Consider the following 14792-nt stretch of genomic DNA (forward strand, 5'->3'; position numbering starts at 1 on the left):
ACTGACCACAAACCAAAGACATCTTTAAGTAAATAAAGAATCTGAGCCCATCTGTTGTTGATAATTCCCAAGAGAGGAAGGAGCCAGGAGCAAGACAGATAAGCTTTGTCTTATCTCAACTGACTCCTCTGCTCCTCAGCTCCACACCAGGGTCATCAGGACCACTGTCCTTTGTGTCAGAAGGAGCCACGGGAAGCTGGGGTAGGGCAATTGAAAAAAAGCAACTTATTTCTCTAAAATATATTGATTAATTAGAGCACAACATTAGAAATGTGTGTCTCAAAGTCCTACAACGGCAGGAACATTTGGAGAGAGAAATGTGTGTGGTAAGGAATTGCTTCTCAGAATGTATAGCAAGTCAAGCACAGAGATGCATGTTAATAAAAATCTTATTGAAATGGAAGAGAAAGGTCCTGCAAAGTTGCCACTGAATAAGGACTAATTAATAGGAAGTAATTGCTCAATGTTCTCACTAAGTTGTAAAGTAACAAAGATGATTGAAAGTCTCAGCCAGGTATGATCCTCGCCGCTGTTGTAGAATAAAATGCAAGGGTCTGTAATAATTCTGTCACAGTCCAAGAAGCCCTGTAAAACTCCTCCATCTTATCTCAACTGATTCCTCTGGTTGTCAGTTCCAGTCTAGGCCAACTTAATATCAGCATCAAGCCACTTTGTTCTTGTCTCCAGGTTCCATGCATGGTTAGTTCCAGGTTGTTCATTAGGTCTTGGCTGAAATGTCACTTTCACATAGAGGTCTGTCCCTATTGTCATCTATCATAGATTCTGGTTAACTGCTTTAGGTAGTAATCATAATATACTATTCCTTTCTCTTCCCACCTTGGGTCCCTCTCAAGTGAATAATGAAAACCTCAAAAATGTCGTACATCAGCACCAGTTAGGAGCCACAAAAAGCTCTATGGCCCAGTTGTGGCTCCACTACCAATGTGTAAAGCAGTAGGAATTTTGAATAAACTCTGTAAGACTCCTTACAGTGGCGATTAAGGAGATAAAATATGAAAAAATACTAGAATAGGCTAAGGTACGGAGTCATTCAACATGCATGGAAGATGCTGGTAAGAGTATACAATACAGGTCCTTTGTGCATTCCTTTCCTGTTGTATTAGGCACTTTTCTTTGTACCTCACAAAAAGAAGCTTCTGGGAGGAAGGATTTATTTGGGTTCATGGGTTAAGAGAGTATAATGCATCATGGCAGGGAAGGCATAGCAGAGGAGTGTGAGCTGGTCAGTCACAATGTGTTTACATTTAGGAAACAGAGAGAGATGAACGCTGGTACTCAGCTTGCTTTTTCCTTCCTATACAGACTGGATCTTCAGCCGTTTGAGATGTGCTGCCTACAGTCAGGTTCAGCAAACCCTTCTGGAAACATCCTTACAAATACACTCAGAGGTGTATTTTCTAGGTGATTCCATATCCCATCAAGTTGATAATGAAGATGAACCTTTATATTTGCCCTACGTGAAGATAGGTGGCCACTGTTAAACCATTTATGGCTAAGGTAATCCACTCTACTTAATGAAAAGCCAGTATAAAGGAATCTCTGGATAGGTTATTAGCTATAATAGGAATGGCCTGCCATTGTATCATCAACCAAACCCTATAAAATAAATCCAGAGAATGTGGAAGACAGAAATAAGCTTTGAAAACAGAGCAAAGAACCAGAAACTTCATCCAAGTGAGCATGGGATGAACTAGAAGGGATCCAGTAGACACATTCTCATCTGATCTCTGGTTGCCTCTCACATCTGACATGAAGGCTTCCTCATGCCCATATCATTCCCATCATGCAATTGTCCAGCCATATTAGCATCCATGGCTAGATTCTGTCTATGCATAGGCTTTCAACCATCCTTGTGTCCCTTTCCCCACAGACTTGTACACTCAGCTGCTCCTTACCACTGGCTCCTTTCCCTAGACCATATTTGTATTTTTTCTCTCATTCACACCATTTCAAGAGCCTGCCAGCATTTCCTTCTCATCCTCAAACCAACAATACACGGGGTTTGAAATGCTAGTGTCCATTATGAATGACTGCAGAAACACTTGGGTTTTATGCATTTCCCTCATTTGTGTTGTAGAAAGGTCTAGCAGCCCTTAAACTCTGGATATTGACATCAATCTGTGCTACTTGGTCCCACATGATCTTCATTTTCAGATCACATAGGCACAGAAATCCTATGTAAGAATGCATGGAAGAGCATGGTACTTTGGTTTGATTTTCTATGTCCACAGAACAGGATTTGATGGCTGTACCAACTCTTATGGGGCTTAGGGGTGAAAATGCACCGTCTCAATCAAAGGTACTGACTGACAGGTGTCCATCTGCCAGGACCTACTGCACACAGAAGTTAATGAAAGGTTAAATAAGAGCAAGATGTCCTGGATATACCATTTTAGCTCCTTTACTCTGTATCTCGTGTGTGTATCTCTCCAATCAAGAGTACCATTAGCCTCTTGCTATTTCATTATATTTTGACTCCATAGAAAACTGTTCATAATTAATGGGAAGGGGGTGCCTGATATTTACTGATAATCGATACTGGTTCTACATCAGTAGGTTTTTATGTTACATTTACAGCAGCTTAGTTAGACCTCATAGCAACCTATTAACACTGGGCTATTATTCCCATTTATCAGATGGGGAAAAATAAGTGGCATAGACAGGATCTTAACTCAGTTCTGCCAGATCCCACTGTTTCTGCTCTGCTGTAAACTGTTGTTGTTGGACACTCTTGTTTTTAAAGGGCTAGAAAGTAGATAATTTTGGCGTTGGAAATCACAGGGTAGAAACTAGCACTTCTCATGTTCTGCCACCATGACCCCCAAGCAGCCATGGACAAACAGAAAATCAATGATGCGGTAGGAGTTTTATTAATGGACACTGACATTTGAATTTCATATAACTTCCATGTGTCACAAAGTGGATTATTTTATCCTCCCTCCCCTGTCCCCAGCAATCTAAAAATGCAAAATCTATCTTGGTTTCAGGACACAAAATGGGTCAATTTTGCCCAACCTCTGCTGCAGAGAGTCAAATATTCACTAAGAGACAGGAAATCAACTTGGAGCATAGTGGTAAATGTTTTAAGGTATATTTTCCTGGTCACCACAGCTTGATCCTGGGCTTCAGACAATGGGCTCTGTTTGTTTCCTATTTCTTTTGCACTGGGGCCAGCAAATAGCTGAGTCTATCTCTACCAGACTGGGTTTAATAAAACATGGGTTCAATAAGCAAAGCCTTCCTTGGTAGAGCAGCCATGCAGGGTGAGAGATGGGTATTTCTCTTGGATAATTGCCTTTGCTGAGATTTCTTTCACTTGAAGCAATCTCTCAGGGCCCCAAGAACAAATTCAGGATCTGCCACGCCTTTTGATTCAAATACATCTGACCCACTGTGGTGAGATGCAGCAGTGGAGGGAGGGCTTAGGGGGACAGGAACTGCTGTTTAGTATAAAGTGGATGACAGGGAACAGCTCACTGTATGCCCGATAAACAGGAGGCTGATCTTCCTCTCTTTATGAAGTCACCCACATTTTAAGTTGGATTCTGTGAGCCATTAGAAGCACAGGAGAATAGGCTGGGCACAACAAGAAGGACGGAAAGGCCTTCTGCTGGTTCCTTGCTATATAACTTGTAGGGTTTCCCCACTTACACATTATAACTGTTTGTAACTATGTATCTTTCTTGACAGCCTTGGCAGTCTGTGGCCTGTCTTCCCTTTTCACTTAAGTGTCCCCAGCACCTTAAATTATCAATAATCTCTGCTGAATGAGTGTCCACAAATTCAAGCAGCTGTGAAGCCCAAGAACCCAGTAACAGCAAAAGAGGGCTGTATTAGTTTCTTCCGACCACTGTGATAAACCACTATTGCCCAAGGCAACTTATAGACAGAAGGGTTTACTTGGCTTAGGGTTCCAGAGGAGTAAGAGTCTGTTAAAGTGGGGAGGCATGGCAGTGAGCTGCAGGCATGGTGTCAGGAACCATATGCCAAGAGCTCAAATCTTGAACCATAAGAACAAAGCAGAGAAAAAGCACTGGGGATGACTTGAATTTTTTAAATCACAAAGCTGTCCTTTACTGACATACTTCCTCCAGCAAAGCCACACTTCCTAAACCTGCTCAAACAATACCACTAACAGGGACTGAGTATTCAAACACCTGAGCCTATGTGGGACATTCTCATTCAAACTACCACAAGGGTGGAGGTAATAAAGAAAAGGGTAAAATGGAAAGAATGGTGCTGTCTTTGAAATGAGGTTCTAGAACAAAAGGATGGCTCATGTCTGTTTAGTAAATAGGAATCACCTGCTATCACTGGAAACTACTAAAGGAGTTGCAAATTAGAGGATATGATTTAAGTCTCCCCAGGCAATTTCCATATATAGCCATAATGGCCAGGTATTGTAATTTAGAAGATGGTGTAATACTACTAAGACAGTCCATATCACTGCCCGGCATGGTGAGGCACACCTTTAATTCCAGCACTTGGGAGGCAGAGGGAGGCAGATCTCTGTGACTTCAAGGACAGCCTGGTTTACAAAGCAAGTTCCAGGATAGCCAGGGGCTTTTATACAGAGAAACCCTATCTCAAACAAACAAACAAACAAACAAACAAACAAACAAGAGTCCATAGTTATCTAACCTAGTTTATGGGAGAATGGGGCTGGACAAATTCCCAGAGCTATATAACCAATCTACCAACCATTGCTATGCACTGGCAGCCTCAGCGCTTATAAGGAAGGCTTAAGCCCTGGGCCCTGTTATTTATCAGTTCTGCTAATGTATGAAAGCAATTAACCTCACTGAGCTTCCATGAACTCCTCTTTAAAATGAGGATTAGATGAGCTAATGCACATGAAAGCATCCATCAAATCTAAGAGATTAGTGCCATGAACTTGGAAGGCCCCAAAGAAATCAGATACCTCATCCTATCATAAGATATATCTCTGTGATCTGTGAAAACCATGCACTGAATGACTGCTGACAATTCTCTCCATGAAAGGGAGCTTCTGGATCATACCATTTCTTCTAACCACCCACTGCATGGCGTCTGCATGTTGGGTCACAGCTCCTGTTCTTGAGACAACACTGGCATCATGGAGATCGTCTGACTTTGCTTGGGTCAGCAGGGTAAGGCAGCAATGTTTTCAGGAAAGGCCACGCCTCTTGTTACTGCTATTCCAGGTCAACTGAAATGCTGAGCCAGGTATGGTTGGTTACTCAGGCCAGTATAGGCTCTGCTTTCCTTATCCTTTGGTCAATGGCCCATAACTTCAGAGGCCTAGCCTTTACTATTGGAGGTCATCTCTCTGAGCTAAAAAAGCTGAGGCTGGCTTCCTATTAATAGTTTTTCTGCAAAAAGTACTGCTTCTTTTGCAATATAGAGACCATGTACCTAACATAGACAGCAAACAAGAATGTGTCAAATCTAAGGGGTAGGTATTTACATATAATATACCCATTTAATTGTGAAGTGGTATAAAATTAAATTTTTCATAACATTTGATACAGAAGTGTCTTCTATTAGAAACTACTGTATATCAATATACAACCAAACAAACATGGCTAATAAAGGAATTTATGTGTTATTGATTATAATTGGGATGGGAAAAACTTAGGAAAAACAGTACTACCAGCTAATGAGAAATAAATTATTGTCATCAAATGGAAAAACAATGCAGTGTTAGAAAGATACCTGTTCATGTACTAAATGAACATAGAAAGATATTCACTATTTTATTTTTAAATAAATAGAGCATATACCGTAGAAGATGCAGATACTGATGGAAGCAGATAATCGCCTACACAGAAAATCAAAAGTCAAGAATGACCAAGAAACTGCAGACAGCTTTGTCAGGCATGTGAGGGGCAGAGGGATTTCACAGTTCAGTGTTTACCAACTGGCTTCCAGAGAGAGAGAGAGAGGTATGATTTGTGGTGTTTACTGATTCCCATGGTGTGAATATTCCCACCACCATAGATTCTGAGCTACCAAAGATGGGAAGATGGCCAGTACACCTTTTAGGATTTTTTTTTTTTTTTTGTATTGGAGTAGGGGTCAAGAAGGGATGATTCTCAATGAGTAAACTTTCTCCTATGCAGGATGAATATATTCTAGGAATCTGCTGTACAACACACTGCCTGTGGTTAATAACCACCATCACAAAACAAAGTGTGCCATTTTGTTATAATAAAATGCAGTTTGGGAATGCTGCTGCTATACAATTGCAAGAGAGCATGTGGGTAACCTGTTGCTAATCAAGGATTTGATGAGGACTCAGGACTCTGTTTCAGATGTAGAAAACAAGCTGTGTATGTCGTACAGCTCCATGGTACCTACATCCTCTCACTTATTTCTCAGCATTATCAGGAATATTGCCTTTCTTTCAGGAATATATTGGCTACAGTCTGAATTTTTTGTCTCCAAATTCAGAAGTTGAAACTCCAACCACCAAAGTGATTACTGAAGTCTTTGGGAGGTAGTCAGGATGTAAATAGAAAATAGAAGAACTCCTTCATCCTTTCTTTTTTTCAGGGAGGATACAGGTAGAAGGTGCCAGGCACAAACCAGACAGCAGCCCTGGCCAGGTGTTGAATCTGCCTGTATCTGACATCCTGGCCTCTGAATGAAGAGAAATACATCTGTTGTTCATGGTATTATACAGCAGTATGAATGCACCAGGACATCATTTAGTATTCTTAACTCACAGTGGAGAACAGAAGGTATAGAGAAGTGGCCTGGCTACTCTCTATCAGGCTATACAAGGACTAATGCAGAAGCCTGGAGGATGGGACAGCACCTGCGCTCCAGGCCCACAGATGCTCTCATGCCTCTGTATCTGAGACTGAAGGCCCAACTCAGCTGGAGGAGTCTTGTTTTTGCATTTTGTTTCTTCTTGTTTCACCTTTCTGTTCAGCAGGTGGCAGCCTTGTGATTTACTTAGCAAAAAGATAGGAAAACATAAGACTCTGAGGCCAGAATTTTCCAGAAAATGGAATCAAGTATAAAACAAAATAGTTCAGGATATAAGAATTGGGGCTGGGGGTGGGTTGCACTGAAGGCCAGACTCAGAAAGCCTTGAGTTAAATGCATACTCTCGGAGGTCATGGTCCTGGGGAAGCAATGGTGAACTTTAGGAACAGTGGCTTTTGCTCATGAGGGAAGACATCAAGATATCATTACAAGGTGCAGCTATAAAAACTCTTTAGTGGCTGATTTTAATTAGGGGCCTCCTGTGAGGTCTGGGGTGAGGAGGTCTCAATTGTTAGGCTGCTCACTAAGGTGCTTCATAAGACCCAATGATGCTGAAGTTTTGAAAATGTGGTGAGTTAAGTGCTCTGGGCCCAATGATGGGTGCTTTGCACAGCATTTACAGCTGTTTTAGTCAGTGCTCTATTGCTGTGAAGAAATGCCATGACCATGGCAACTCATAAAAAGAAAGCATTTAATTGGTACTTGCTTACATTTAGAGGCTTAGTCCATTATCAGCATGATGGGAAGCATGGCAACATGCAGACAGACATGGTGCTTGAGAGGTAGCTGATAGTTCTACATCCAGATCAGTAGACAGCAGGAAGAGAGAGCCACATTGGTCCTGGCTTGAGCATTTGAAACCCCAAAGCCCACCACCCAGTGACACACTTTCTCTAACTAGAACACACTTCCTAATCTCTGTCAAGTAGTGCCACTCCCTAATGAGCAGGAATTTAAAAAAAATGAGCCTATGGGAGGGCATTCCATCATAGGAGCCACAGCCTAGAGATGAAAACGTGGCTCAGGGACAAGACATAAACTGATAATCAAAGGGAAAGGGGATGTTGGGTACAATCAGCTTTTCCCAAGAGTCAGGAAGGAAACTATCATTTCACTCCTCCCCCAGTCTGATGGAAAGGGCTGAACTGAATTTAGCATTCAGACCACAGATTTGCAGAGCTACCCCCTCGCTGCTAATCTGCCAAGTACCTCTGATGGCATGTGAGATTCCCATCCCTTACTCTGAATTGCTGTACCAGGAGTCTTGGGCATCATTTATCCAGTGTTCACTGTATACTAGGCATTTCCCTTTCATGCAATTCTTCCAGAAACCCTGTGAGTCTATTAGAAAAGGAAAGTCAGCAGAAGGAATTTGCCCAAAGCTATTCAATGAGTCATGGGCAGATGTAGCCATTGCTTGGGTTCTGCACAACTCCCCTTGTACTAGGCACAACAGTTCTTGGCAAGTGCTAGAACCAGCTGTGTCTCACAGAGTAAAGAACTGGGGCTCACAGAACAGGCTGTGATATGCAGGAGACACTGAGTGATAGAAGCAACAGAGAAGGGTGTGGCTCCTCATGTTCTCACTTAGATATTTGAGGGGTGGCCAGGTAGAAAGATAAGGGGCATATATATTCCATAACCCACAGGGAGACCTGAGGCCAGAGAAGGCTCTGCTTTGTGAGACAGAGTAGACAAGCTTTGGGAAAGGTCACAGACTCAGATAAAGTTTAATTAGACAGAAGCAGTTGTGTGACGGCACTGCTAAGCGTGATTCCAGCTGGCTGTACATAACCTGGAAGTAGGGGGCACTACATTCACAATGATCTCAAGATAGATTATGGGACCACTATGGCTTTGCACTGGCATAACCTTGTTGGACATCAACAACACTACTGACTCCTAGGTCCTAAAGAGGCCTTCACCTGCCAAGCCCTAAGGAGAATGGACATTCGCGTTTATGATTGCATGTAGTTGTTCTAAATATTGAAGCCTGAAACTCTTACGGCTTATTAAGTTTAAATTGGTTATTAATAGATGGCTTTAACAGACACTGAGCTTAAAATCTAAATGAAGGGCTCACAGGACTCCCTGTCATCTGATATTTTGCCAAGAGTGTTCATGACTTTTGAAGGATAAAAATTTCTCACACATGCCAGTGCCCACTCATGGCATCTGGACGGCTAGGCCATATCTGTACTTCACATAATGGCAAAGTTTGCTCTAGTCTTGAATACAGGCAAAGAAGCTGTATCATTTGGTTGCTGCTGCTGCCACACTTATGCTGAATGAATGAGTGAGTGAATTTCATATAAGCCTACTTTCTCTGGGTGTTAATTATTATAGAAATCATCCAATTACAATATTTCTTCCAAGTATGGAGATTAATAGGAGAGAAAAGAAGAAATGAAGAGACATGCCCAAATTTTTGAAATGCTGGATGTTGGAAGTAGAGGTAAGTGTCAGGTAATACCTATGTATCTGCTGATCCCATTAAGCTGTTTGTTTCAGTTCTTTGGCAAGTTACCAGCTGCTTTGTCTTTCCGAATCTGTGCCATGGAATGTACCATGTACTGTCTAACTTATTGCACAATACTTTCCATTTCTTTCCAGTCCAGGGCTTGCTCCAGTCTCAGAGGTGAGTCAGCCCTTGAATGCCCCAGTTTTCTTATTATGCGGGTTAGGAGGTTTCCTGGAGAAGTTCTCTCTCTCTCTCCCCAGAGAGCCAGGCCTCCATCTGCCTGTCTCTGGCTTAATTCAGGAAAGGAACAAGAAGTATTTACTTTTCAATTGTTTTTAAACACACATCCTCTAACTAACATGTCCTTCATCTTAGGACAACATAGCTTCTTCTTGGATCCTCTGTGATGTTGCACAAATAAATCCCTGTTGAACTTGAACATACTATGTAATGTCCTCCCTGTCTGCCTTTCCTTTCCCCACTCTCATCCAAGTGTTTTCATTTCTCCTAACCCCCTTTGCTGCTGTTTGCTTTTTAAGATAGTCACCCATCAGCATATAAACAGAAGTGAGATGAATTTTAATAAGCTTGTCAAAACCTGTTTGTTTTCTTTTCCCTCTGAACAGCTGAATGCTGAGTGAATGTCATCTTCTTGCATCCAGGAGGTGATGCATAGACACAGTAGTTGAGGACCTTCTGTCTCTGGATACAGAAGGTACCTTTAAATCCACCTGAACAGTTACTGGCAAGAGCTCTGTTCTGGGAACTGCCTGGTCATCTCATCTACAGCTGCTCCAGCTCAGTGAGACATAAGCATGGAAATGAGTTATAACAAGCTCTACAATGAGTCAGGTGTGGTGCTGACAACAAGTAACTGCAGCACTCAGAAGAGGAAAGCTGAGGCAAGGACATCACTGGCAAGCTTGAGGCCATCCTGGGCTACACAGTGAGTTCTGGGCCAGCCCAGGCTACGGTGTTGAGACACTGCCTCAAACATCTCCATATCTCTTAAGGCCCTCTGTGCTTTGTGAAAGTAGATTGAGAAGGAAACACAAACAAACAGAGATGAAGGAAGTGGAAGTGTAGCTGGATCTTTCAAGAAGAACATTTCCATTGGAAGATAACCCTAGGAATCAACCAACATGAGAAGATGACCCATCCTTTGGTGCATGGGAAGGGGTCTGGTGCGAAGCAGGTGCATATGGCTGAATAGTACTGCCTTGAGAGTCAGATAGGTTCTGAGGGGGAAATGGAGCCAAAGCAAGTCCCTAAAATATTCTGGTTTACAGGTACTTACAGTGACACCCTCACAAAATTGTCCAGATTCCAACCCAAGATTATCAAGACAAGGGAGTCTGGGCTCACAATGCTGAAGAAACTTTGCAAAAGGCAGGCCTAGGAGGCAGATCCTACAGATCAAGCATCTCATGCTTTGTTTTTTGAGATTTTAAGAATGAAATAGAGTTGGGAAATTGACATGGGCACTAAAATATGTGATCTCTCCTTTGAATTATAACACTAAAAGCTAAGATTTTCCAGGTAGTGGGAAAAGGTACATATGTGTATAAAAACAAATGACTTTTTTCCTGACTTTTGGTGCTTGAGAGACTGTGATAAACAGCTTATTAGTTATGTACCCACCATTTTCTGATTAAATAACTGATCAAATAACAAGAGGACAAAGACTAGAATGAACTGAGTGCTTACCAGGGTTGGCTCTTAAATAAGTTTCTTCCTAAGCAGGTGGTCTTCACAACATGAGAGTACTATTTTCCTACCTGACAAGGCAGAAAGCTAACCAAGTTGGCCAAGTTGAGTGGCCAAGCCTATAGTAAGACTCAGTGGTCAAGCTGTGGTTCCAACCCTAATGTGCTGGAGTTTGCTAGTAACATCCACAGGATGCTTTATTGGAGAAGCCTCATGGAAGATGGATGATCACATTCAGAGTGATCATTTTCCTCCATCAGAATCTTCAAAATTCCCCAAGCATTGGATGTCTCATCTGCTGATGTGTGGCACACTCCTTGGTCATAAAAAACAAGTCCTCATGAGAAAAGCCATGGCATCTTGATGATGTACAAATCCTTTTAAATGATCACTTGGTGTCATAGCTTATTGAAAGAGATCTGTCACATCTCACAGGGCTTTTCCCTACCTTCCCTGCCCTTTCATGACCTTTCAGGCAGGGGTAAACTTACTGTCTCAACATACTAATACAAATTGAAGGTGGTTAATACACTTGTTTATTATCATGCTATGAAACAGTATATGGAAGGGTGGGAAGAATATGCCATCCTTGCCATAATAATTATCCATGGCTCTACTACACTTTTCTTCTTGCAAATCTATATTGGTGACAGGTGCTTTTGTTTAATGAAGATAACCATGACCTGAAACTGCATGCTCAATGTGCTGTAGTTTATCTCTATATGACATTTTCTATTAGCATAGGCCTTGAGAAACAGGAAGTCTGCACAACAGGCTTCAACTGATACTTCCCTTTCCCAACCAAAAATAGAGAGGTGTCTATGTACATCTCTTTGAAAGCCTGGGCACCCATGAAAATCTGGATGTTTTTGCTTCTCAAAGCTAAATGCATGAAGCCTTCTCATTGGCCCACTGTGAAATAATACACAGTCCAACCTCAAATGCATTAAGAAAACAGTGCTCATGCATCTGTGGAGATGGCTCAAAAAAAAAAGTGCTTGCCTTGCAAGCCTGAGGACCTGAGTTAGGTACTGAGTTAGGTCCATGTAAAAAGCCATGCATGTGTGTGTGTGTGTTTGTATGTACATGTGAATATTTGTATTCTCAGCTCTGGGGAGGCAGACAGGCACATTCTTGGAGCTTGCAGACCAGGCAGCCTAGCCTAATCATTGAGCCTTGGGTCCTAATAAGAAACCCTGCCTCAAAAGACAAAGTAGAAGGCACAACACTGGAGGTTGACTTTTGGCTTCTATACACATGAATCTGGGAGCATGTATGTGCATACACACATACAGGGGGGTGTCTCAGTGTTCTTGCTGGAAGAGAGACAATATATTCTATTTAATTATAGAAGGGCTTTGAAGTTGTACATCAGAAATATACAAAGGCTTCCTATAGTGCAGTCTTGACTTGTCCATAGACTCACTGGACTCTTTAAGGGCAGAGTCCAGTATACTTCATTTTAAGAGTGTTTGTGTCAGGTATAGCAGCACATACCTGCAATGTCAGAACTTGGAGGTAGAGGCAGGAGTACTATGAATTTAAGGATAGTCTGGGACACACAGCAAATTCTAGGCTGTCCTGGGGTATGTACTGAGCCTCTGTCTCAAAAATGTAAAACCAAATCCAAACAAAAAGTATTTGATCATGAAACCATTCAAGTTTGAGCTAGAAAGGTCAGTAGCTAACCTTGCAGGCTTCCTTAATTAGGGTTGTACTCTTGAAATCTCTAAGCATTAATTTTTTTTTTTCAAGTACAGACAGATAAACATAGCATGAGGATTCTATGATATTAACCCAAGTTAGCACCTACTTTAGTATCTGACTAACATCTATCAGGCAAGAAGAGGTGCTGTCTTGCCCATTACTGAAATTCGGAAATACTTTCATACATGCTGCTCTGGTCCTCCTTATCTCTACTTCCCCATCCCTCATTGTCTCAGAGAGTCCTCAGATTCCTTTACTATCTGGCAACTACAGGGTAATTCCCAGTTTATCAGGAAAGGACAAGCTCTGGGTCTGTGACGGACTGATGGGCATACATAACTCCAGCTACATCCTTTGTTATGGCTAGGAGGCAAATGGAGTACAGTAGGCTTGATGCCCTGGCCAATGTCAGCAGTGGAATCTCACTCTTCTGCAAGGATGGCCTTCAACATAGGCTCCCTGGCTGGGCATCTGGCTGTTCAGGACACTGATGCTGGCCTTTCCATGTCTTATTCCAACTTTAACCACCACTCTGAGTGTTGAGTTCAGGTTTATATCAATAGTCAAGGCAACTAGAGGTCAAACTGCAGTTCAATAGGGCCCATTTCTGAACATCCACCTTCAGAAGCATGGATCACATTCTTTTTCCTTTGGATACTGGGGCCCCACGTTCAACTCTGACTTCTGTGGAGTCATATCATCAGGTTCAGGGTTGATTTTCTAGTTTTTTTTTTTTTCTCTAGAGTCTAAGGTCAGACTCTAGGATCTGTCTATGCAGCATCTTCAGGTGGTGTAGTTCCTAGACATTTGCCCCAACTCAGCATAGCTGCTGTTCTCAAAAAGTACAAGTCCATTTTGGGACCTTGTTATGGAATATTTCTTTAACTATGGAAAGACATGTTACATTTGTTTATGTTGGGGATATTACTTTAACTACATAAAGGTGTGTTACATTTTATTATGCTGTATTTGTTTAAAAATATAAAAATGTGTTGTTTTGCCTGCCTAGGGTACCTGATTGGTCTAATAAAAAGCTGAATGGCCAATAGCTAGGCAGAGGAGGGACAGGAAGGGCTGGCAGGCAGAGAGAATCAGTAATAAGTGGAATCTAGCTCAAGAGAAGAGAGAACAAGTGAGAAAAAGAGGGAGATGCCCAGGGCCAGTCAGGCAGCTACCAGCCAGCCATACATGGAAGAACAGGAAAAGTAGGATACAGAATGAAAGAAAGGTAAAAAGCCTTGAGGCAAAATGTAGATGAAGAGAAACAGGTTAAATTAAGTTATAAGAGCTAGTGTGACAATCATAAGGCAGGACCAAATATTCATAAATAATAATAAGTTTCTGTGTTATGATTTGGGGGCTGTTACAACAAGACCTGAAATTCTTGATCCCCAAGTTCTAATCCTGATAAAAAATAGTGAGTACATCCTTTGAAAATAAGGATCATATCAATGGCAATGAGTATGGAAGAAAGAGAAGGATCCAGGGGCAATTTGGAGATAGACATTGAGAGGAACTGCACTAGGGGAGAAAAAAAAGGGGTTCTACTTTCTTTACTTATTTATTCCCTGAAGCCATGGACTGAATCTAGGGTACTTAGAATTCAGATAGCTGTTGAATAAAGAATGACTGCACAAGAGAAGTTGCAAGGTTGGTTTTAGTAACAAGTAGAAGAAATTACTTGATTTGAGGAATGCAGTACCTAGAACTACCAATTTCCAAATATGTCTACCTTTTCTCCTGCCACTTGCTGTGTAGGCTGTACATGGACCTTTTAAAGATAAGAACGGTCAGAGGAAATATGAGTTCCTGCTGCTTTCCTCATCTATACATGGAAGACTGCAGAAATATTGATACGCATTGCAAGTACAGATGCCTGTAGATCTAAAGTGCACATACAATATACAAGACAACATCTGCTCAATTAAGGGACTGAATATTGAATTTATTCCTGCAGAATGATCTCTTATTTGTATCAATAGTCAAAGAAATTACAAGTCAAATTGATAAAAAATTCAATAGGATCTCAGCATTAAAATCAGCAGAGGAGCTTTCTGGAAAGACTGCCATACTTCCACTGCTCAACTGCTTTACTTCTTGCAGCATGACATGAAGAAATATAACTGGAGATGTCATGTATGTA

The 14792-nt window shown here is 41.7% G+C and overlaps 1 protein-coding gene across 3 annotated transcripts in view; it reads right to left on the reverse strand.

Moving 5' to 3' along the window:
- Positions 1–14792, reverse strand: part of Large1 (LARGE xylosyl- and glucuronyltransferase 1) — a 535843-nt gene that overhangs the window by 103607 nt on the left and 417444 nt on the right. The gene's annotated exons all lie outside the window — the stretch shown is intronic.

The sequence above is a fragment of the Peromyscus eremicus genome, chromosome 5, assembly GCF_949786415.1.
Source record: "Peromyscus eremicus chromosome 5, PerEre_H2_v1, whole genome shotgun sequence".
NCBI classification, from domain to species: domain Eukaryota; kingdom Metazoa; phylum Chordata; class Mammalia; order Rodentia; family Cricetidae; genus Peromyscus; species Peromyscus eremicus.